Genomic DNA, 10,644 nt, shown 5'->3' with positions numbered 1-10,644 from the left:
TGTAAGAGGTAATGAAAAAGCAAGCTGAAGCCTTTCTCCTCGACACTATCGTGTGTTGGTTTGAAATTCAGCATGAATATAAAAGGAAGCTATGAGAATACTGAAAACGTTTCTCTTTACTGCGCAGCTGAGAAGGGAGGATGAGGGGGCAGGTTGGAAATCTTGTAAATTTCGCATCAAACATGCGTTCTGTTGATTAGTTATAAAATCCAAGGGAATATTCGTTCATTTATTTCTGGTCTTTTGTTCACCGTGTTGTGTAATCTGTGTCTCACTGAAGTTAGACCAGTTTTTCAACTCTATGCTGCTACCCTTTATGGTTTGCACAACTTGGAGGGTGAGATGTTGTGTAATACGTTAAGCACTAATCAAGGAGAAAAGATACCAGACGTGAGGGGGAATGATGAGTGCTGTCTGAGGTGTCTAGATTCAAAGGTAACATTCAGGATTTGGGAATCATGTGTTTGTCATCACCACCGGAGCCGCACTCAGTGAAAAGAGCAGTGCCCCCCGCCCCCCGCCCCAGGGCTAGAGAGGGAGGTGCCCTAGCTGGTGGGGCTCCTAGACCTTTTTGTCTTGCCGCCCACCTCCCAAGTTTGACCAGGGGGCAATGTGGGGGTTGCGCTTTTTCAACAGCATGAGTTGGCACAGCCACCACAAAACAGCTGTCTAGTGCTTTAAATGGCACAAATCCCCAGGTGCGGGGTTAGATCGCAGCTGCTTGTGACCAGATCTCAGTCCTCCCCGGTTCTTTCAACTAGTTACTCTGTCCCCAGATGAATTGTGCTGGGTCCAGTCTGGGCAGGGTTTAAAGAGGGTGGATACAAGCAAGGGACGCAGGCGGTGGGACAAGCCTGGATCTGGCTTGTGCTGACTGTGGAGCTAGATTTGGTCCGAGCCTGTTGGCAGGGGCAGGTGGCTTTGGGAGAAGTCCCCTGCAGCTCTCCTTGGCTTCCTGTGGGAAACCTCACTCAACTGATGAGCCCTGGATGGATATCTGCAGCCCTGGACTCAGCTGCAGCCGCAACAGTTGCTTCCATATATCGAGCAATTACCACATCTAAATTTTTTAAATGCTTTAGGGATAACTGAACACAAAATACTGAAGACCCTTTTATAGAATGGGAGTCTGAGTTCTGTGCTCGCTGTATTACTATGTCATCCCATCTTAAAATTATCACAGAGCTGAGGATCATGTAGTCTTAGTGCTTATTTGTAGATTGGAACCCATTTTTTCCAGGTTCTAGAGCATTAAAAATGCATATATATACAGATTCCTGGGAGTGGGGGCAGGAATTTATTACATGAAAAAGTCCCAGTCAGTGCAGGAATCCCAAAAGCTGCATGGTTAGCAATGATTACCTTTTGCTTGAAGTCTGGTCGTGAAAGGTAACTGGGCTGACCCCCTTTAGGCAGATTCCTTATGTCCTGTCTTGATCACAATCCTGTACACCCATCTCTGGCACAGACACCCCATCTACACCACTGTGAGCTCCTGGAGGGCGGGGAGAGGGACTTCCTTATCTCTTTCTCCCCAGAGTGCCCAGCTGGGTACCTGTCCCAGAACGGGAGCTTGGTGAGCTTGGTTAAGTGTCGGTTCATTGAATAAGGCCCTAGTCTTGAGTGCCATCTCACCAAGCCCAGAAGATACCTTGTCTTTTAACCTCTTTATCTTCAGGGCCAAGTTCAATGCCTGACACCTACTTGGTTCTCAATAATGTTAGAGAAAATGAGCTCATAATTACCATCCTTAAAAAAAAATTTTTTTTTTACTTTAACTACTATTTCCACCTCCCCCCCCATACGCATAACTGTTTTATCTATTCATTTACTAAAGCATAGTAAATGCATAGCATGTCCTGAATGCCTTCCAAGCCCTGAATTAGGTGCGCTGTGTATACAGGTGAGTGAAAGAGGAAAAGTCCTTGCCCTTTTGGAATTTACAGTCAAGCAGGAGAACAGTGTCTGGCACAAAGCGTTAACTGCTGTTACTATTATTACTATTATCATTTTATTTTTTTCTCCTAAATGTGAGACCTCTCTGCCGCTCCTCAATCTAGCAGACGTGACTTTTCTCTACGTTCTTCCTCTGTTGGACTTATTTAGCGAGTTAGTGAGTTTTCCGTAGGTATTTTTCTCCCCTAGGAACCCATACATATTCTGATCTTTTCCTCCTTTCAGCCACACGTAGGAGTCACTTGCTCTGAGCCCAGGGACTGTGCCGGGCACTTGTCCTCTGATGACAGAGACAAGGCCCGCCTTTCACTTACCACTCTTCTTTCTCTCTTTTTCTTTTTGCAGGGACATGACCTTCATGGAATGATCACTGAAGTCAGCTTAAGTTAGTTACTTCAACCTCGGCCCCGCTGTCACGTGTGTCCTGGAGTGGGGAGCCGGGAAGACAGAACAGGGTCCCGATCAGCCACGTCGGGCTCCGTGGCATCTCCCCACAGGCTTCCAGGCCGTCACCGAGCCCTCCAGTCTCCCACTTCTTCCTCTAACAGTGCCTCCGTGGCACTTGTGAATTCCCCTTGAAGTCATGGATTTCAGGATCTGATCTGACCTAAGATATCCCACGATACCCAGACATAATTTGGTATAGAGTTTAGCTGCTCACTGTACTGCTTTATCATACAATACAGAGATTGACTAGGACATACGTAATTCCTTTTGTTGACAAAATACTTAGGATCTTCCAAAAAGAAGTAGGTAACTCTCCTCTCAGCTTTCACTGCAAATGCTCAATAAAATCTCACAGTATGTTTCAGTATGGAAATTGGCTACAGTAGGTTGCATTTGAATCTGCCCACAAAATGGATAGTTTTACATGTGCGTTTTAAATAGCGCTAAGCTTTGTTCCAAATTCAATCTCGGAAATAAGAGTCTATAATTGTTTTCAAGTTAGTTCGAATGATATGAAATGACATTTTTTTTTATTACAAAAGGAAAGATACTGGTTAACCAAAATTTTCAGATGCTTGTTATAGCTTGGTGTCATTGTGATAATGTCGCATCTATGTCATATCATAGATGGTTGCCTCTTAAGGAAACTCGGGGTTTGGAGAAGGGAGAGGCATCTTCCCGTCGGTTATCTTCTTTGAACGAGGATGGGATGTGGATACAAGTTAGGGCTTTGGAGGGAAATAGACTGTGGTTCCAAGTCACCTCATCGTTACATCTGTGTGACCTTAGCTAAATTACTTAACATCTCTGAGCCTCACATTCTCCTCCTCACTGAAATAGGGATCAAAACACCCACCTTGAAGGGTTGCTGTGGGGCTAGATGAGATAAGGGATGTAAAGGACTTAGCACAACATTCACACATTAGGGTAAGTACTAAGTAATAATTGTTATATTCTTTTTTAAAAAAATTTTAATGCTTGTTTATTTATTTTTTTAATGAAATTTATTGTCAAATTGGTTTCCATACAACACCCAGTACTCATCCCAAAAGGTGCCCTCCTCAACACCCATCACCCACCCTCCCCTCCCTCCCTCCCACCCACCCACCCACCCCCCATCAACCCTCAGTTTGTTCTCAGTTTTTTTTTTTAAATGTTTATTTTTGAGACACAGAGAGACAGAGCATGAACGGGGGAGGGTGAGAGAGAGAGGGAGACACAGAATCCGAAGCAGACTCCAGGCTCTGAGCTGTCAGCACAGAGCCCGACACGGGGCTCGAACTCACGGACCACGAGATCATGACCTGAGCCGAAGTCGGATGCTCAACCGACTGAGCCATCCAGGTGCCCCTGGTCTCAGTTTTTAAGAGTCTCTTATGCTTTGGCTCTCTCCCACTCTAACCTCTTTTTTTTTTTTTTCCTTCCCCTCCCCTGTGGGTTTCTGTTAAGTTTCTCAGGATCTACATAAGAGTGAAAACATATGGTATCCGTCTTTCTCTGTATGGCTTATTTCACTTAGCATCACACTCTCCAGTTCCATCCACGTTGCTACAAAGGGCCATATTTCGTTCTTTCTCATTGCCATGTAGTATTCCATTGTGTATATAAACCACAATTTCTTTAGCCATTCATCAGTTGATGGACATTTAGGCTCTTTCAATAATTTGGCTATTGTTGAGAGTGCTGCTGTAAACATTGGGGTACAAGTGCCCCTATGCATCAGCACTCCTGTATCCCTTGGGTAAATTCCTAGCAGTGCTATTGCTGGGTCATAGGGTAGGTCTATTTTTAATTTTCTGAGGAACCTCCACACTGTTTTCCAGAGTGGCTGCACCAGTTTGTAATGCTTGTTTATTTTTGAGAGAGAGAGACAGAGACAGTGTGAGCGGGGGAGGGGCAGAGAGAGGGAGACAGAATCCAAAGCAGGCTCCAGGCTCTGTGCTGACCGCTCAGAAACCACGAACACGGAGCTTGAGCCCCTGGACTGTGAGATCATGACCTGAACCAAACTCACGTACTTAACCCACCGAGTCACCCAGGTGCCCCTGTTCTACATTCTTATGATCCAGACAAATCAAGATTCCTTTTTGTTTTTTATTTTTTCTGGTTGTGATCACTCTGGGGAAAGAGATTCCCAGGAGCCAGACTATTTGGCCAGGAAATCGTTCCTCCTGACCAGCTGGGTCTGCGTCTTCTGTCCCCTTCCGCTACCTCCCGCCATCCCCTGCTACAGGGAAGCTGTGCTCAGTGCTCAGCTGTGGGGGCAGGTCTTTGAAACCTACAACTAACAACAGTCTGCTTCAGCTTTTTTTGCGGGGGGGGGGGGGGGGGGGGAGGGCGGACTTCATTTACAGATATGCTGGAGAAAGATACACTGAACAAGAAAAAGTACTCTAAGATAACATATTCTTATCTCTTAGTAGAATTGGTAAGTGCATCCTAATTTAAGGTCTCTCATCTAGTTTGTTGGCTCTATTAGTACATATTGCCTTCTCCTGCTCTCTGCTGTTGTATCTCTTCTCCCAGCATATAAACATCTTAATTGCTCTAAGCACAGCCCCCGGCATTGAGTTGATTTGGTTAATACTGGCCAACTGGCTTACAACCCAAAGACTGGCTCTAGCCCTGGCTGTGCTGGCTCTGTGACCTAAGGTAAGCCATGAACCTCTTTGCACCTCAGGCTCCTTTTCTGTGAGGGGCTGGAAATGTCTGTGACATAAAGACTTCACGGATGGTGTGGGACCAACCGAGGCAACAAACTTAAAAAAAAAAAAAAAGAAAACATTCATTTGTGTTTGATTGTAAGGAAATAGTCTGATTAATATGATCTAGTATCTTGCTAGGAACTGTCACATGCTGTGTGATCTTAGACAAGCCACCCAACTCCTCTGAGCTGCACTTCTGTGGTATGGAAGGGGGAGAGCAGACTTGATTACTTGAGTGTCCCAACATTGTATGATTCTGTGCCGAGGCTGAGGTCCCCTTGGAAACAGGAAAAGGCACAGGCTTTGAAGTCTGACAGACTGGGGTCGATCCCCTGATTCATCGTTTGCTGTCTTTCTTTGTTTTTCTGGACCTTTACAGGAGTGTCTCAGAGGGTTGTGGGTATTCGTGAAAACTTAACAGCAGTTTGGGTGAAGGGCAGTTTTGCCTGCAGTTAAGACAGCAGCTGTGAGCAGAGCTCTGCAGTGACAGAAAATGGATCAGACCAAGATTTAGGTCTGTAATTTCCAAACACCAGGGGCCCATTTGATAGAACCAGTTTGCTCTGGCGTGTTGAGTTTTTGTTGCGTGCATGACAGTGCCCCCTCCAAGAACCGGGCTGGTTTATTGGCCCCTTTGCCATTTTGCTGCTCTCAAGGTATAGCTCAAGCGTTTCAGACAGGGCCCTGCCCCCCGGCCCTGGCCCAGGGGCCTGCAGCTGTGTCAATAGGTCTTTGAAGTTCACACACAGCAGCTGACTGGTCAGCAGCCCCTGCGATCATCTTGGCCACGTTTGTCCCCAGAAATCAGGAAAGGGATGTGGAAGCTGGTGTTGCCTGAGAGGCATGGGCAGGAAAATGATGGAGCCCTTGATGAGAAGACGGGAGGAATTTACCCAAATTCATGGGCCAATTTCATTAGCAGAGATTGTTCCTCACTGCTGTTTCTCCTTCTGGCTCAAAAGCTTAATCATCAAAATGTGAATATTTGTTCCAGAGAATTTGAGTGTGGAGTATTATTATTTTGTATCCCCTACTTGGGGGCTCTGGCATTCTTTTGTTCGGCGTTTACTTCGTACTCTCTTCGGACAGGTACTTTGCAGGTGCATCACATTATCATAGCATTTTATCTTATTTAATCTTCACATTCCTGAGGAGTATGTTGTTTTTATCCCTATTTTGCAACGGAGGAAAGCTCTGGGAGGTGAAAACTGGCTCAGGGTGACACAGTTAGCAAATAGCATAGCAGGTGTCCCTAACTGACTCGTAAGCCCGTGTTCAGAACTCCTACTCTATGCTCCTTCCTATGGGGAGAGCTTTGTTTGGATAATGTGCTGGGTAACTGGGAATCAGAATCTTTGCTGACTAGCAAGCCCCCTTTTCTGTCCGTGATATTCACATTCAAAGCCATAGTCATCTCCTCCTCCTCTTTCTCCTTGTTCCGCACATCCTCTTGGTCACTGAGTCCTGTCAGTTTGTCCTTCCCAATGTCCCTTGCATTTCTTTTCATTCATACCCTTGTTACTGCATGGTTGGACCATTGCAGTAGCCTCCTAGCTCACATTGTCACCAGTCTTTTCCTTTTCTATCCTTTCTGCTCGTCCTGCCAGATTCATCTTCCTTTAACACTGCTTTGTCCTAAAACATCATTTAAAATGTTCCAAGGACTTTCTGTGGCTCACAGGGTAAAGTTAATAATAGATAGAGTTAATAATAGTTAATAATAAAGTTAATAATAAAGTTACTCAGGGCTTGAAATTGAGATCCACCCCCCCCCCCACCCCCGCCGCCATGTCCCCCTGCCACAATTGACCTCAAAGCTGCTTTCCAGCCCCACACATCACTTCAGCATCTTTGCCCATGCGGTAGCTTCTACCTAGAATGTTACACATCTTTCTACTCAGTCTCCCCTCTATTAAAATCTCATCCTGGCCTGTCGTCAATGAAGCCTTCTCCAGTTGTCTTGCAGGCATGATGCCCCATCCCGGAGCATTTTGTAACACTTAAGCAGTACATCTCACATGTAACTTCACTGCAGTTATCTGTGTGCCAATGTTTCCTACCTAATCCCAACGTGAGGAGGGAACCCGCGTGCGTGTGCGCGTGCACGTGTGTGTGTTTCCCGCTATGGTCGTTGTTACTTGCATGGTGCCTTGTGCATAGTGGGCCATTACTTGGTTGAATGAATGAACTAATGAAGGGAGGAAACTAAACGGGAAGAAATAAGTCACTTTTTGGGTGTTAATATGTGCCAGATAGTGTTCTTGGTACTTTTATAGGTAACGATTCCTTTATTCCTTGCATCTACCCCGAAAGATAGGTGATACTATTGTCCCCATGACAGAGATGAGGAAACCAGGGCACAATGAGCTGAAGTAACTTGCCAGAGAATTAATGATGGATCCAGGATTCAAATCCACACCGTCTGTCTCCAGAACCGAGGTTCTCCCTGGGGCTACCTGTCCAGGACTCTTTTTCACCTCTCCATGGACAGTCTTGAGCCTGAGAAGTTCACTCACATAAGAAATGCTTCACAGACTTGAAGCAGGTGGGTTCAGGAGACTCTGAGGATGGTCCGGATCCGGCCTTTCTTTTTTGCGTCAGCCCGCAAAGCCTTGCCCACCTCAGCGATGCGCACTGGGCAAGTTGGCGAGCCAGGGTAACCAGTCTCAGCTGCTGGGCCAGCGCCGTGTAAAAATGGAGCCTGTGTTCCACGTCCTAGGAAACATGGCAACTTCATTACACAGTCATCAGATTGTGGGCCAGGGGCTCCTAGAACCCTCCACTTCAGGCCTGAGACGATTACTCAGTTAATAATCCTAATCAGCCTAGTGCACATGCCCTATGTTTATCACTCCTGTCTCATAATCAACTTTCATATTTTTCTTAACTTTACAACTCAATCTGTGCACCAGAGTGACTGCAAACCCATATTTATCTTATTTAGCAAACATTTACATGTGCTGCAATTAGCCTCACATGTTGTGTGATCAACGTCCTTTGCTAATTGCATAATTCCTTTTGCGTTTAATTATCAGATGGCATCCTTTTTGCATACGTGTGTGTGTGTGTGTGTGTGTGTGTCCGTCTCCACGGTTTGCTGCTGGTCGTGAGCTGCATGCGTCACAGGCTGAGGCACCTGCAATGACAGAACCAAAGACTTTCGAGAGCTGGGAGGAGCGGCCTTTTTTGTTCACAGGTGAAGAAACAAGGCCCAAGAAAGCGAAGGGACCCCCTATCCAAATAGCTCATTACTGAGAAGTCCCGAAGGCATGGAAGGATGAATGTAATCTGCAAAGAATATCCCCCAAACCATTCCAGGGTAGAAATTCTGTGAATAATTCAATCCAGCCTCAGTGGTTAGCGTGGAACTTAAGTCTGGACAAGATTAGGCCAGGCCTAAAAGAAATCAAGTTACTGGCAAGGAAGAATCTTAGGATATCCTGAAGTTACAACCCTTAGCAATTGTTTTGCAGTGTCAGGCTGCTTATCCCCAGCACATGTTTCCTTATAAGGGAGGCTGGCTAACCTCTTTCCTCTTCCTTCAGCATCTTCTTGAAAAATATTTTATTCCTCTCCAAGCCCAGGTGAAAAGAGAGTGGACGATCCACTCAGGAATTAGGGATCAGCACAGAGAGAATCAGAATGGTATTATTGCTGAGTGGAGACCCAAAGATCTAATCTACAGAACTTGCTCTATAGGCCGGCATCTAAAGTCACAGCACTGGTTGGTAGCCGATCTGGGACTTGAGTCTGTGTCTCTTTCCTCGGGGCTCGGGTTTTTCTCCACACAGCGCTCTGCTAAGGAAGAGACCAAGAGGACAAGGTGTGCCTTGACACCTTGCACTTGTCCTTCCTAGCTCCACACCTTTACATCGTGCCTGGGAGCGCTAAGCCAGGGCTGTAGGGGTGCAGAGGTTAAGGTAGTCATCTTGTCTGGGATGAGAGGGCTAGGGAAAGGAACACCCCCGATGGGGAAGGCACCTGCTCCCCATTGCGGAGATTTTGAATTCAGGATTTAAGAGAATGCAATGGAGCCCAACACAAGCGTCTGGTCCACAGCAGGGTCTCTTCCAGTATTTGCAGAATGAGCATGTGCACCGGCCAGGGGATGAGGTGGGGGGGGGAGGCTAGAAAAGTAAGAGGAGGCTAGCTATTGCTACCTGGAGCTTCTCTGCTTAGAAGGCAGAGGACATCACAAGAGGCTTGTCACAGTGGACTTCATCCCTTCGCCTGCCCCAGAAGAAAGACGCGGTCATTAATGTGGAAGCACCAAGGATCATTGGGGCTGGAAAATATAGGCCAGTGGTGTGCTGAGAAAGAAGAGGAGAATGGCTACCGGCCTCTGCCAAATCTGCCGAACTGGGAAACCTTCCTACTGCTGCTGACACCAATAGGGAGGCCCTGCTCTCTGAGCCCCTAGCAGCCACGGCGCTGCGACTGCTACTAGGGCACTGGCCACCCCCGTCAGCTGTACACCCTCTGCATCTCTTGGCTCCTATCACAGTGTCTAGGAAATAGTAGGTGCTCAGTAAACGTATATGGAACAAATGAAAGCGTGCACCGGACGCTGTTGAAATGTGTGGCTGTCCTCAAGTTGGCAAGGAGAAAGAACATATGGAAAGCCACAGTAGTATTAACAACGTTTTAAAAAAATTTTTTTAATGTTTTCATTTATTTATTTATTTTAGCGTTTATTTATTTTTGAGACAGAGACAGCATGAACAGGGGAGGGGCAGAGAGAGAAGGAGACACAGAATCTGAAACAGGCTCCAGGCTCTGAGCTGTCAGCACAGAGCCCGACATGGGGCTCGAACTCATGGACCGCGAGATCATCACCTGAGCCGAAGTCGGACGCTTAACCGACCGAGCCACCCAGGCGCCCCTGTTTTCATTTATTTTTGAGACAGAGAGAGACAGAGCATGAGCAAGGGAGGGGCAGAGAGAGAGAGGGAGACACAGAATCTGAAGCAGGCTCCAGGCTCTGAGCTGTCGGCACAGAGCCCGATGCGGGGCTCGAACTCATGGACTGTGAGATCATGACCTGAGCCGAAGTCGGGCGCTTGACCGACCGAGCCACCCAGGCCCCCCAACAACGTTTTAATAACGTGTATAGATGGGCCAGAGCAGTAAGATTAAATTTACCTAGTGCAAATGTGACACAAAATCTACTTTGGGTTTCAAAAAGTTGCTTGCCCAAACAGAGAGTGGGGTATGAGGCCCGGTCCATATTTTCCAAAGCCAGCAGGGGGTGGGTCGTGGCAGGCCTAAGCTCAATGGGGAATAAGATTGTGATGCAGCTGCGAAAATGGGATTGGATTCCATAAGTAGAGGCCGGGTCCAGACCAATGCAGGCGACACTGCCTGTAGTTTTGAGCCCACTCAGGTCACATCTAGTGTCTAACGCTCATTTGGGGTTTCATGAACAGCCACACTTTAACCAAGCCAATGCTTTCGTTTATGAAGTGTTTTCCCAGGCGTTATCTCATCACGCTGTCCCAGAGAGATGGTTTCTATACCGTCAAGGGCAAGCTGACTT

At 46.8% G+C, this 10,644-nt stretch overlaps 1 long non-coding RNA gene across 4 annotated transcripts in view; it reads left to right on the top strand.

Moving 5' to 3' along the window:
- Window positions 1-3,458, top strand: part of LOC113603442 (uncharacterized) — a 55,426-nt gene extending 51,968 nt beyond the window's left edge. For 3 of the 4 annotated variants that reach the window (XR_008290435.1, XR_008290436.1, XR_008290433.1), the window contains one exon: window positions 2,302-3,458. This is a non-coding gene — a long non-coding RNA (uncharacterized LOC113603442). The remainder of the gene's footprint in view (window positions 1-2,301) is intronic. The other variant, XR_008290434.1, reaches the window with a different exon arrangement.
- Window positions 3,459-10,644: the final 7,186 nt, after the last annotated feature.

Source organism: Acinonyx jubatus, chromosome D1, assembly GCF_027475565.1.
Source record: "Acinonyx jubatus isolate Ajub_Pintada_27869175 chromosome D1, VMU_Ajub_asm_v1.0, whole genome shotgun sequence".
Taxonomy (NCBI): Eukaryota; Metazoa; Chordata; class Mammalia; order Carnivora; family Felidae; genus Acinonyx; species Acinonyx jubatus.
The sequence above is the reverse complement of the archived record's forward strand: the minus strand, read 5'-3'. Positions and strand labels throughout refer to the sequence as shown.